At 42.3% G+C, this 14,026-nt stretch overlaps 2 long non-coding RNA genes across 3 annotated transcripts; one reads left to right on the top strand and one right to left on the bottom strand.

Annotated features, from left to right (window-relative positions):
- The first annotated feature begins 4,054 nt into the window (after window positions 1-4,054).
- On the top strand, window positions 4,055-5,263 carry LOC119331043. Its single transcript, XR_005160370.1, has 3 exons — window positions 4,055-4,475; window positions 4,571-4,883; window positions 4,977-5,263. It is a non-coding gene; the product is annotated as an uncharacterized LOC119331043 (long non-coding RNA).
- Window positions 5,264-7,332: 2,069 nt separating this feature from the next.
- LOC119331292 lies at window positions 7,333-10,651 on the bottom strand. Of its 2 annotated transcripts, none has more exons than XR_005160439.1 (4): window positions 10,405-10,651; window positions 8,951-9,571; window positions 7,647-8,348; window positions 7,333-7,511 (listed from the first exon to the last, which is right to left on the bottom strand). It is a non-coding gene; the product is annotated as an uncharacterized LOC119331292 (long non-coding RNA). The 2 variants fall into 2 exon arrangements; XR_005160438.1 differs by having other exon boundaries at window positions 7,333-7,721; window positions 7,789-8,348.
- Between the last annotated feature and the right edge of the window lie 3,375 nt (window positions 10,652-14,026).

Raw genomic sequence — 14,026 nt, 5'->3', positions numbered from 1 at the left:
AAAGTTGGAGAGACAGTCGCCCGCAAGCCATCTCTGTGCAAAGCACGTCGAGGGAACCGGTCTCGCGTAAGCGTACGCGTAAGGTTGGTCTGGGTCGTCTCGTCCAACAATACCGCCGAACCAAAGTATGACATGCTGGTAGGCAGTATGACTTGTATCGTCCACAACTCACTTGTGTTCTACTCGTGCAAATAACATCAACAAAAATAACCTGGCTCGGATGCCACTGTTGGGTTTCGTAGTAATTTCAAAAAATTTCCTACGCACACGCAAGATCATGTGATGCATAGCAACGAGGGGAGAGTATTGTCTACGTACCCAACGCAGACCGACTGCGGAAGCGATGACACGACGTAGAGGAAGTAGTCGTACGTCTTCTCGATCCAACCGATCAAGCACCGAAACTACGGCACCTCCGAGTTCGAGCACACGTTCAGCTCGATGACGATCCCCGGACTCCGATCCAGCAAAGTGTCGGGGAAGAGTTTCGTCAGCACGACGGCGTGGTGACGATCTTGATGAACTACAGCAGCAGGGCTTCGCCTAAACTCCGCTACAGTATTATCGAGGAATATGGTGGCAGGGGGCACCGCACACGGCTAAGGAGTAGATCACGTGGATCAACTTGTGTCAACTTGTGTGTTTGGGGTGCCTCTACCTCAATATATAAAGGAGCCAAGGGGGGAGGGGGCGCCGGCCAAGAGAGAGAGGCGCAGGAGGAGTCCTACTCCTACCGGGAGTAGGACTCCCCCCCCAATCCTATTCCAACTAGGATTCCCAAGGGGGAAAGAGGGAGAGGGGTGGCCGGCCACCTCTCCTAGTCCTAATAGGACTAGGGGAAGGGGGGAGGCGCGCAGCCCCCTTGGGCTGCCCCTTTCTCCTTTCCACTAAGGCCCATGATGGCCCATATGGCTCCCGGGGGGTTCCGGTAACCCTCTCGGTATTCCGGTAAAATCCCGATTTCACCCGGAACACTTCCGATATCCAAATATAGGCTTCCAATATATCAATCTTTACGTCTCGACCATTTCGAGACTCCTCGTCATGTCCGTGATCACATCCGGGACTCCGAACAACCTTCGGTACATCAAAATGCATAAACTCATAATATAACTGTCATCGTAACCTTAAGCGTGCGGACCCTACGGGTTCGAGAACAATGTAGACATGACCGAGACACGTCTCCGGTCAATAACCAATAGCGGGACCTGGATGCCCATATTGGCTCCTACATATTCTACGAAGATCTTTATCGGTCAGACCGCATAACAACATACGTTCTTCCCTTTGTCATCGGTATGTTACTTGCCCGAGATTTGATCGTCGGTATCCAATACCTAGTTCAATCTCGTTACCGGCAAGTCTCTTTACTCGTTCCGTAATACATCATCTCACAACTACCATATTAGTTGTAATGCTTGCAAGGCTTATGTGATGTGTATTACCGAGAGGGCCCAGAGATACCTCTCCGACAATCGGAGTGACAAATCCTAATCTCGAAATACGCCAACCCAACATCGACCATTGGAGACACCTGTAGTACTCCTTTATAATCACCCAATTACATTGTGACGTTTGGTAGTACCCAAAGTGTTCCTCCGGTAAACGGGAGTTGCATAATCTCATAGTCATAGGAACATGTATAAGTCATGAAGAAAGCAATAGCAACATACTAAACGATCGGGTGCTAAGCTAATGGAATGGGTCATGTCAATCAGATCATTCTACTAATGATGTGACCTTGTTAATCAAATAACAACTCATTGTTCATGGTTAGGAAACATAACCATCTTTGATTAACGAGCTAGTCAAGAAGAGGCATACTAGTGACACTTTGTTTGTCTATGTATTCACACATGTATTATGTTTCCGGTAAATACAATTCTAGCATGAATAATAAACATTTATCATGATTATAAGGAAATAAATAATAACTTTATTATTGCCTCTAGGGCATATTTCCTTCATTTTTTATATATTCCAAAAGTATTCTCCGTTGATTTTCAGTACATTCCGAGAACTTTTATTTTTGCACAAAAATAACACCATGACAATTCTGCTGAAAACAGCGTCAGTCCGGGTTAGTTCTATTCAAATCATGCAAGTGAGAGTCCAAAACAAGGGCAAAAGTGTTTGGAAAAGTAGATACGATGGAGACGTATCAATATGGTCAAGACGTGATGAGATATAATTTGTTGTATGAGATGATCGTGTTTTGTAAAAGTTATCGGCAACTGGCAGGAGCCCTATAGTTGTCGCTTTACTGTATGAAATGCAATCGCCATGTAATTGCTTTACTTTATCACTAAGCGGTAGCGATAGTCATAGAAGCAATAGTTGGCGAGACGACAATGATGCTACGATGGAGATCAAGGTGTCAAGCCGGTGACGATGGTGATCATGGCGGTGCTTTGGAGATGGATATCAAAAGCACAAGATGATGATGGCCATATCATATCACTTTTTTTGCTTGCATGTGATGTTTATCTTTTATGCATCTTATTTTCCTTAATACGGCGGTAGCATTATAAGATGATCTCTCACTGAATTTCAAGGTATAAGTGTTCTCCCTAAGTATCCACCGTTGCTACAGCTCGTTATGCCGAGACTGAAGGAAATATGCCCTAGAGGCAATTATAAAGTTGTTATTTATATTTCCTTATATCATGATAAATATTTATTATTTATGCTAGAACTAGCAAAAAAACCGTGCATTGCAACGGGTATAAAATAAATGTGAGAGTTCGTCTGGTATTTGAGAGTTTACCTGTCAATGTGAGTAATATGATATTCCATTGCAAGACTCATAAGGATCCACTTTATGAAGATCTCATTGTATTCTAAAAGCTTGTAATCTTCTTTCCTGCTAATAATACCCACTTTTTCAACTCGCTCTAGAGAAATTGGATTACGTGTAATAAGTTGTTGATATTCAACAACCCATGCATTACATAAATCTAAACATTTATCGATGCATAAGTAATTGTGCCTCATTCGCATACCTGTAGCAGCTATAAACATATCATATATTAAGTCCTATATGTACCCATTCCTATTAAAATTAATTCATATTTATACATTCCACTTTCTCTATTCTTCATCCCTCCCTATAGGGAATAAGTTTGATGACGACAACCACAATGGGTCAATTAACAATAGAGTTTTTTGTGGCAACAATGATGTTTTGGACGTGTGTCCTAACATGTGTGTATATATTTGTCTTCCAATTTTCATGTCCTGGTTGCCGTCAATATTTTTTTATTTTTTTACACAAACAAAGATAAATCCAATATTGTACTAACCAAATATCTGGTACCAAATCCGGCTACATGTGCATATAGGTTAGGCGAACAAATACATGTGTGCACGCGAACCAACCTCTGGTTGAGATGGTTAGGTGGACAGTGGTATCCCCAATCCATCAGGGTTCAAATCCTGATGCTCGCATTTATTCTGGATTTATTTCAGGAATTCCGGCGATAATACACTTTCAGTGGGAGAAGACGTTCCCGTCAACTACGAGGCGCCTACGGTGACTTCGTAAAATCTCAAGATGATATGCCGGCTCAGTCTATCGGAGGTGCTCATAGGGGTAGGGTATGCGTGTGTGCGTTCATAGGGGTGAGTGTATGCGCGTTTAAATGAGCGCTTGCGTCTGTACTGTGTTCAAAAAAAATATAGATGTGTGCACGCTAACTCGTCCGATTGATAGACTCGGAGATATTTACCCGTCCGTGAATGATCCATACCCAATCAACTCCAAGTAAAAATAGAAAGATGATATGCCCGCTCAGTCTTTCAGAAGTGCTCATAAGGGTAAGGTGTGCGTGTGTGCGTTCATAGAGATGAGTGTATGCGCGTGTATATGAGCACTTGTGTCTGTACTGATGCTAAAAAAAACATGTGTGCAGGCTGACACGTTACTCTCAAAGTACGTTGGCTGATTGCTAGAAGAAACCAGCGCCTCGCTGGTGCGAGGTGCTCCACAAGTCATGGACTTCCCACACGGCTTTGGTTCAGCCGACTATAGTCAACGAACGCATCATTCCCACACACACAAAAAACGCATCAGCCGCCCTGCACTCATTACGCGTGTCCGGCGGCTCCCTGCACCGCTGTGCGCAATTTATCTCACTCATCGCCACACCTCCACAGCACTGCGCCTAATAGGCTCCCCTCTCTCCTTGCTCTTTCTTGCCCCAGCCACCGGAGCTCGACATGCCCTGCTGCGAGAGGCGATGGCTAGTGCTGCGAGGCGACGGGCATCATGGTTGCGGGGCGATGGCAGCTTCCGGCGACGCGCTGCTCTCCCTTCTCTATCCAGAAAGCCCACAAACGGCTTGGCGTCGCCCCGCCACGCCTAGAGTGCGCGACCAGAGCCAGCAGCATCGACACCAGTAACGAGCGCCACGGAGGCGAAGCTTCCGACCCGGCCAATCCACTGCCGCTCCGCCGCGTTGTCGGCTAGGCCGCCGGTGAGCACGCACAGCTGCGCCTGGGCCTCTCCTCCTCCCTCTGCTCTCCATCTCCTACCTGACCTCCGCTCCCTCCGTTTTTTTGCTCTCTGCAGCGCTACCATCGGAGCTTCATGGCCGCGGGCACCTTCATCCGTTGCCACACGCCGCCTGGGCTTGCCCACGTTCCGATCTAGCCGGCAAACATACTGATCCGTTTCCCCCGTGTCCGTCCCAGGCCTTTCTACCTCGCTGGAGTCGTCAAGGCGCCGGCACTCTCCACCAAGTCAACTGCATCGTGCCCATGCTCCGTCTCGAGAGGAGCAGCGAGCTAGCACCCGCCTCTGCATCGAGCACTGCTCGATCCGACTGCATCGCCCAAGGCCCACTCCGCCGCCGCCTTGCTCCGCCCTCGCCGTCCTCCCGCCGGTGAGTAGCACCTGCAGCACATCGCCCCGTCTCTCTTATTTCTTCTCCTTACTCTCACCTTTACTCAAAGCTCTCTCCCGCTGCACACCACAGGAGGTCGCCGCCGACATGAACGCCGAAGAGGAGGCAGGCGGCCTGATGGGAGATCGCCGGCGTGGCCCTCGTCGGCGGCGGTCTCCGGCGGGAGGCGCGGAATCGGGCGGTCGGGCGCGGTCGTCTCTGGCGGGTGGCGGCGCAGAGGGGAAATTGGAAGTGGATCACCTGGCGAACCATTTTTTACTTGCTGGACTGCGGGTTGAATACCTCAAACAGTAGGGGGTTTATGTAAAAATGCCGATGACGTACGGGCAGAAACTCAATTCTCTTTATTATTAATATATATATATATATATATATATATATATATATATATATATATACATACATACTAGCAAAAGAGCCCGTGCGTTGCAACGGGGACATACTTCGCTATGAAGCAAACAAAATATCCATGGATCATTCCAGCCTGAACGTTCTCACTGAAGAATTACATCATGGGGGCATGATAGCCGAAGGATCGGCTGACATTCGGGGTTCCTGTTCGCGGATGGCATGGCATGGATCATAGTGCACACGGCCAATGACAACACAAGGATGATGGACAATATCAGGAGGTTGAGGGAATCCGGATGAGTGGATGGTTGTGAGTAATTGAAATTTTTCTCACTGAGTGCGACATAGGTTTGCGGTGGTCAGTGTAGATTGAACGGTGAAATTCATCATCTATGATGCATGGTTCGACCTCTTCTTCGTCTGAATGGATTCTCCTTGTCGATCAATCTTTGTGAGGTGAGTTTAACAGCATTCGATGGTGACATAAGACGGCAATTTAGGTGGAGTCTGCCTACCTAGAAGAAATAGAGCAGAAGAGGAGCCGTGGTTGTTCTTCTACTTATACTTATAGGAGGAAGATTATACTTATAGGAGGAGGATAGTAACATGCACCTACGTTGTAACGAGGACATACATATTTTAGTGGTTCACATTAAACATGTGTACCATATACCTTTAAATTATCTATGGACATCAGGCAGCATTGTCAACTTATTTCTATCATTAAACCATTTTTCTTTCCAAATGATAAGTGCCACACGTGTAGCACGAAGTAACGCCCGCCCTGATGTTTTTACAACTAAAATTTCCATACGAAAAAAAAACGGAACCCCAACTAAAACTTGCAATCCAGACAGAAAGTTGATATGCTTCACAACTTGCCATCCCCGGGTAACTAAAGTTGCCATCAAAAAACGTCAGGACGGAATTGCTTCCTGCCACACGTATGGCACTTATCTGGATCCTTCTTCTTTATGTTCTTCTATACCTCGCTCTCGCTCTCCCTTTCAATCACACAGTAATTATCTCTAGTAGTTGTGCAATTCACGTGTTGGATACTACCACTTATAAGTTAAAATAACCGGAGGCATAATATTTGGGAGCTACACCTCAGTTCAAGAGTACATATTAGCATGTTTGTTCAAGGAACCATATATCAACGAAGTTACCATGGTGTCGACGTGCAACCACAAAATGAACTTTAATATCTCTCACGAGCTACTAAACCTGTGAATTAAACCACTCTCAACAATATTGTACAGTACCAAGATAACACATGAATATTTATTTATTGTACATATACCCAGCTACTTTGAACAAAGCACGGCCTCCAGGCTAAGATTTGTATGCATATCTTATTAACATTAGCCCTTCGCAAACAATTACAATGCTCACAAGTAAAATAAAGGTTTCCTCTTACTGTAATGCAACTAAAAACAGATTATAACTTGTTAGCACTTTACTGCCACTATATGAATTTCTCTATTTTTATTTATTTAGTTCCAGATTGTAATGTCAAAGCCAGCAGTCTATGCAATACATATCATACATAATAAAAATCATTAGGTGAGAAAAATAAATATGCTAGGTTTAAAGGTTCGGTCTAATGTCAATATCATTTCAGAATGTATACTTGTCAGCCAAGCGTATGTAATTGTTGGCATAAAAAATTAACAATCACGCCATGCCAACTTTCTTGAAAACAGAAGCCACCTTTCTATATATCTAAAAAATGCAATCGCTTAGTGTGCAATGTTGGAAGGCATCTACGTTAAATTGATTGGAGAAATTATCCATCACCACTAATGGCCTGCTTTTTGCTGCTTTATCCTTACTGTCTTCTTGCATGAAGCAAATCCACCCTATTCTTTTAGCATAACAGCTAGCGACTCTAGTTGCTCCAGTCGACACCAATACTGCCTATTAGCTAGAGTGCCGCATCACTGTTATCAGCAACTGTATCAAGTTAACACAACAACCCATGATTGCGCGTTGAGTACCTGCCGGAGCGGTGGCGCGAGCCTGATGCAGAACTCTCACAATGCACCCCACACTACGGGGCATGGCGTGAGGCAGCTGGAGCGGCAGTCACCGGCTCCTCGACAACATGGCCTTCGCAGCAAGTATGTGATGAAGCCCTCTCTCCAACAGAACCTGCAACTTCACCTTCATTTTCCTTCTCTTGCTCTGCTTTGGGTTCTTCTGGCAGGAACCTGATCCTTGGTGTTGGTGACAATCACTTGCTGTCCAAACCTCCTAGTACATTGCGAATCATTATCTGATCTACAAAACACACTTAGGAAAAGCAATACTACATCCAAGGATATGCACATATTGACCGATGCAGCAAAACCAAACACAAATAAATCATTGGATGGTCAAGACTCCTACATTGCATATTATCGCCCTAGTATGTAGATCTGCAGGTAGCCGATCACATGAGAACCGTGATCAAATGCAGTATACCTGGAGAAACAATAGAAGTGAAATACTTCAAAATCTAATTTGGGAAGAAGCAAGATCCTTTGCTTACATGAGAACTGTGATGATACAGTCAGCGCATCAGTTGATAGTTGCGTTGGAGATGAAGAAAAGTAAACTATCAACATCTCTTTCCAACAGGTATTACCTATCAACATCTCCATCTTTCTCACCCATTCTCTATCTCCCTCTGCTCCAGTCCAGACCCATAAATTTCCCGCAACCTCTCCATCCCCCTTTGTATCCTCCCCAGTCACCACGGGCCGCCTCCTCCGCCGTCCTGCTGGATCGTACCGTGACGCTGCCTACTGCCCAGCTTGCGGATCCTACCATGCTTAACAGTTGACTACCTGAACCTGTACAAACCTAAACTACATGTGCAAAAGACACTCGTATGCTCCTGCTAATTAATCAAGCCTAAATTCACTTGTTTGACTGGATGGATCCTCTGTTGATTCATGCGCTCCGAGATGGATGGATCAAATCCCTGGCTTCACTTGAGCACACCTGGTATCAATGAGTGGGTCACTCAACTCCACCGTCCGATGAATCTGCTCTAGCCCCTGGACGGGCCTCAGACCTCGAATTCATCGATCATACGGTGGTGTAAAACTACAATAACATCAAAAGCAACTACTGTGAGTTACTCAAATCGAACAAAAAGAGACACATATTTTTCAAAGAGAAATTAGAGGTGCTTCACATTAATCCATATAGAAAAGGAGCAGCAATTTAACAACCATATGAAGGCACCCCCCACAACTTGCTCAGGCTACTTTATAGTGTGCATTGTTCTGGAGGCCATGATCCACCCACAACAGAATCCCCGACCTTTCTTGCCCCAAAATCATACAGAATATTATGCACAGAATTATCCAAATTGCTACTAAAAGCTACCAGCCAACAGCAAGAAGAAGAAAAAGAAATTCTTAGTATTCTATATATAAGTGTTTAAACAGAACTTCTACCTGGCTTTTCAAGGGAAAAAGGGAAAAGAAAGGATGTAAGCTAGTACTTTAGCACTAAAAAGTGATGTTGCATTAGAATAGTAGGAGTACAGGAAAAAAATAGAAGAACCATCTCAATAGCAGAATTCTTCTACCATCAGAGTTCTCACAACCATCAAGATAAAAAACTCAGCTCGACAAACTGATTTAACTAATGCTAAATAAATTGATGATTTTCTCAAAAATTTCTCCAAGTAAACAACACACCTCTTGCAAATATAGTTGTCGACTTGAATGGAATACTCGCAGCAGTCGACATGCCCGTTGTATTCCTGCTATGACCATTCGCCCGCCAACCTGCTGCAAGCCCACAACTGCATGGTGCTGCTCATTTGTTTGGGAGATTGCAGACGCAGCTGCAAGTCAACCTCTGCGCCAAAGTGCATGTCTGCAGCTCCATGTCGTTCCATGATGTTGACAGCATGTGCTTAGCTCAAGAGATGGAGACATTATCAAAGAATCCTCATTTAATTATCTATGTATGCCATGATAACATAAAAAGGACATTGCATTGATGTAGGCATGAAACGAAGTGCCAGATTATACAGTTTCATATACACTTTTATGGTTTTATTCATATATCATACGGTGTGTCGACAAATGGCACTACTGTGTGAGATCAATTAATTCTGAATATGCAAGTCTAGGGTAGTACTGCCCCAGTAATAATATATGTGTAACTATGAGCTAATTTCCAGCATATTCAGTTAGCAGTTGGATGAGTACTATTTTTTATCATCTCAGATTCCTACCAACATGCCAGCCATTGTCCTTGTTCCTATCACGATGTGATTCTTCAGATGGACACTAAAATGATGAATTTTCTACCTGCACACAATTGTAACATGCCTTTATATTAGTATATATTCAAGGATGGAACATGCCTTCAGATGCATGCAAGCTTTACGTTGCTGACCTTTGGGTTACAAATGAAAACAGAACGTACTGCTCTTTAACACAAAAATTACTTGATGTATTTAGGAGATGTCCACAAATAACAAAATTTATAATTAACTGGGAATAGAAGATTCAAGTAGGTAGGAGTAGATACGTAACAGAGTGATAAAGATTGGCATTAATGCATCTATATATGCTGCAAATCCTTTGTTTAGAGATCTGAAGTCAGTTCAACATCAAAAGTGTGACCATCTAGAGAAGTGTGGACTGTGGACATAGGTGCAGAACAACAATTATAGGTATATCAATTACTGACTAAAGTTAGATACAGCCAAAGTAATAACGCTGGGCGGGGTAGTATACAATCTAGACATAGGTTTGATGTAATTCAAAAATGAAAAAATATGATTAGGAAATACAAATGGGAGTATTACTAATTCTTGAGACCAAAGATGTCTTTTCTATTAACATTTATTTTAATAGATAAGAGATGAAATACTTGAAGGGAAGACTACTCCAAGAAAAGATGGTATAACTCCAGAGATGAACTGCCTACAATTTCAGCTAACAAACATTCCAGAATTGATCCATGGTTAACTTGAACATATCAAATTAACTTTGACTTGGTGGACTGATACTCTACGTTCATCATCATAACCCTTTTAACTTTCCACAATATGTGCTTTCCCAGGTACCAGTTAGCACTGACCTATGGTTCTTTATCTAGTTCAATTAAGGGAAGTGATGCAAACTGAGTTACTTACTGAGGTCCAAAATGGATCGATATGCAGAGATGTAGAAGGTCCTGCATTGGAAAAAAGCCAGCATGGGGCTACGATATACGTCGTCCTGAACCTTGACTTAACGGTGCATCGTGTTCTACACATGATGGACAAGATGTTTCAATAGAAAGTCCTTGAGGAGCTGCATGTCCATGGCGTCCCAGATCCGTGAAGAAGCCCTTGACGGCGGCGACCGTGGTGGATGGGGAAATCTCACGGCGTGCTCCATCTGCATATGCAGCAGAGGATATGAAGAGAAGGTGAGGTGTAGGGGTGGCGGATCCCAGTCAAGAAGGAAGGAGGGGTGAACCTGGGGTCGCCGGAGACGCGCCGGCGAAGCCCTGCCCGAAACCCTAGCCACGGGGTGGGGTTGCGAGCGTGCGGTAGAGTCCGGGAGCGGAGAATCTAGCCGGAGGGAAGGGAGGCGCGGACCGTGGGGAGCTCGGGGGCATGCTGCACGACGCTGGAGGTCGCCGAAAGCGGCCGGTGTGGGCGGCGGCGGCGGCGACTTAATGGGCGAGAGGGAGAGGAGGCGAGCCCATGCGTGTGTTGTTGTGTTTTTTTCCCTTCATACCGGTTCGCTTTGGACTGCGGGTTGAATACAAAAGAGCACAGGGACTTTTTTGCAAAATCGCCGACGACGTACGGGCAGAAGCATTAGCTGCTTTATTAGTAGGTAAAGATTATTATTATTATTATTATTATTATATTATTATTATTATTATTATTATTATTATTATATAATATAATATAATTATAATATAATATAATTATAATATAATTATAATTATAATTATATATATATATATTATATATTATATATATATTATTATATTATATTATATATATATATTATATATTATATATATATTATTATTATTATTATATATTATATATATAATAATAAATATATAATATATATATACTAGCAAAAGAGCCCGTGCGTTGCAACGGAAAAAGAAAATAACGCACGTCCCTAATCCAATAACCATGACTAAGACCCCAATAGATATTGCCGAGGCATCTCTCTCGGCATTAGATGAGAATCTGCTTTATTTTCATGCAATATTTTGCCGAGGCGTACATGCAAGGTTATCGACGGTTTCTTCTGTCTTCAATTTGGTTTTGATGGGGTGTTCATTGTAATCCGGGTCGATGTCAATACCAAAGAAAGATGGATCGTGCGCTACTCATTAAGGTTGCATTCTAAATAGCATTTTGAAAATGTTTAACAGGTAAAATAACATCAGATTCATATTCTACATATTTTTCTAATCAAATTTAATATATAACATGTTAAAATTAGAGTTAGGGTTTAAAAGATGTATTTTGATAAAGTATTATTTGTTCTAGATGGAATGCGGGTTAATTATAGAAAAAAGGCAAAAACGATACGTTTTCTCGGAGTGTGGGTTATTTATCAGAAAAAGAAGGGGGTTTTCTATAAAACAGTAAAAAAGGGTTCGTTTTCTCACTTAACTGATATAGCGAGTTAATTACCTGAAAACAAAGGGGGTCTTCTGTAAAAAAAATGCTGCTGGTGAACAGGCAGAAGTAATGCATATTTTATTAATATAGTAAACATGCCCGTGCGTTCTAATGAGAGAAAAAAATCATAATTTCGAATGGCAATGATCACATTTTACTACATCATCGATATACACTATCACTCTCATTTTTGTGAAAACATGAACAATTTTTAAAAGTCATGAACATTTTCTTAAACTCATGAGCATATTTGAAATTGTGAACTTTTTAAAATTCACAAACATTTTGTAAAATCAAGAACGTTTTCTGAATTCATGAACATATTATATGCAAACATTTTGTTTAATCTGCGAACATTTCTAGAATCGGCTAACATTTTTTTGGGATTTGATCAAATAATTTTCTAAATTAGTGAACATTTTTGAATCCGCGTATATTTTGTGAATCAAAAACCATATATTCGAATTTATGAACAGTTTTATTTTATGCTATTTTCTAATACATGAATATTTTTTGAATTGACGAAATTTTGTGAAATTTTAAAACATTTTTAAATACATGAACTTTTTTTAGAAAAACTCATTAATGTATGTTTATTTTCCGGACATTTATTAGAAAATTTGCTAATATTTTGAACAATCACAAACAATTTCTAAAGCCGCAAACATTTATGATTTATTAAATATTATTTTAAACCTCACGGTTTCAAATTTTGGAAACCTTTTTAAATTCACAAATTATTTCAAGTAGACAAAAAGCAATGACGGAAAATAAAAATAAAAAATAAAAAATTGATCACCCATATATAGGTCGGCCCAGGCAAGGTGTGTCTTTTTCTGTGCGCTGGGCGTAGTATTAGATATTCTGAAATGGGCTGGCCCAGTCCGAATTTTTCTGTGTGCAACGTTTTTTATAACTTATAGGTGGCATTGGTGGGTAATTTTTTCCAACTTCGGGGGCAATTTTAATGACGTACGGGCAGAAGCACTCGATTCTTTATTATTAGGGGAGATTAGGTAGAGAGGTAGAGATAGAGAGGTAGAGATTGTATTAACCGGAAACTTAGTACATGTCTTGATACATAGACAAACAGAGTGTCCCTAGTATGCATCTACTTAACTAGCTCATTAATCAAAGATGGTTAAGATTCCTAGCCATAGACATGTGTTGTCATTTGATGAACGGGATCACATCATTAGAGAATGATGTGATGGACAAGACCCATCCGTTAGCTTAGCATAATGATCGTTTAGTTTTTTTGCTATTGCTTTCTTCATGACATATACATGTTCATCAGACTATGAGATTATGCAACTCCTGAATACCGGAGGAACACCTTGTGTGCTCTCAAACGTCACAACGTAATCGTCTGATTATAAAGATGCTCTACAGGTTTCTCCAATGGTGTTTGTTGAGCTGGTATAGATCGAGATTAGGATTTATCACTCCATGTATCGGGGAGGTATCTATGGGCCCTCTCGGTAATGCACATCACTATGAGCCTTGCAAGCAATGTGACTAATGAGTTAGTCACAAGATGATGCATTACGAAACGAGTAAAGAGACTTGCCAGTGACGAGATTGAACTAGGTATGATGATACCGACGATCGAATCTCGGGCAAGTAACATACCGATGACAAAAGGAACAACTTATGTTGTTATGCAGTTTGACCGATAAAGTCCTTCGTAGAACATGTTGGAGCCAATATGAGCATCCAGGTTTTGCTATTGGTTATTGACCGGTCATGTCTACATAGTTCTCGAACCCGTAGGGTCTACACGCTTAACATTCAATGACGATTTGTATTATGAGTTTCGTATTTTGTTGAACCGAAGTTTGTTTGAAGTCCCGGATGAGATCACAGACATGACGAGGAGTATCGAAATGCTCGAGACATAAAGATTCATATATTGGAAGGCTATATTTGGACACCGGAATGGTTCAGCTCGTTTCGGATAAGTTTCGGAGTACCGAGGGTTACCGGACCCCCCGGAGGTTAATGGGCCACCATGGGCCTTAGTGGAGAAGAGAGAGGGGCGACCTGAGGTGGCGTGCGCCCCCCTTTCCCAGTCTGAATTGGACCCCCCCTTCCTTCTCTTGTCTTCCTCCTTCCC

This window comes from Triticum dicoccoides, chromosome 7A (genome assembly GCF_002162155.2).
Source record: "Triticum dicoccoides isolate Atlit2015 ecotype Zavitan chromosome 7A, WEW_v2.0, whole genome shotgun sequence".
Lineage (NCBI taxonomy): Eukaryota > Viridiplantae > Streptophyta > Magnoliopsida > Poales > Poaceae > Triticum > Triticum dicoccoides.
The sequence above is the reverse complement of the archived record's forward strand: the minus strand, read 5'-3'. Positions and strand labels throughout refer to the sequence as shown.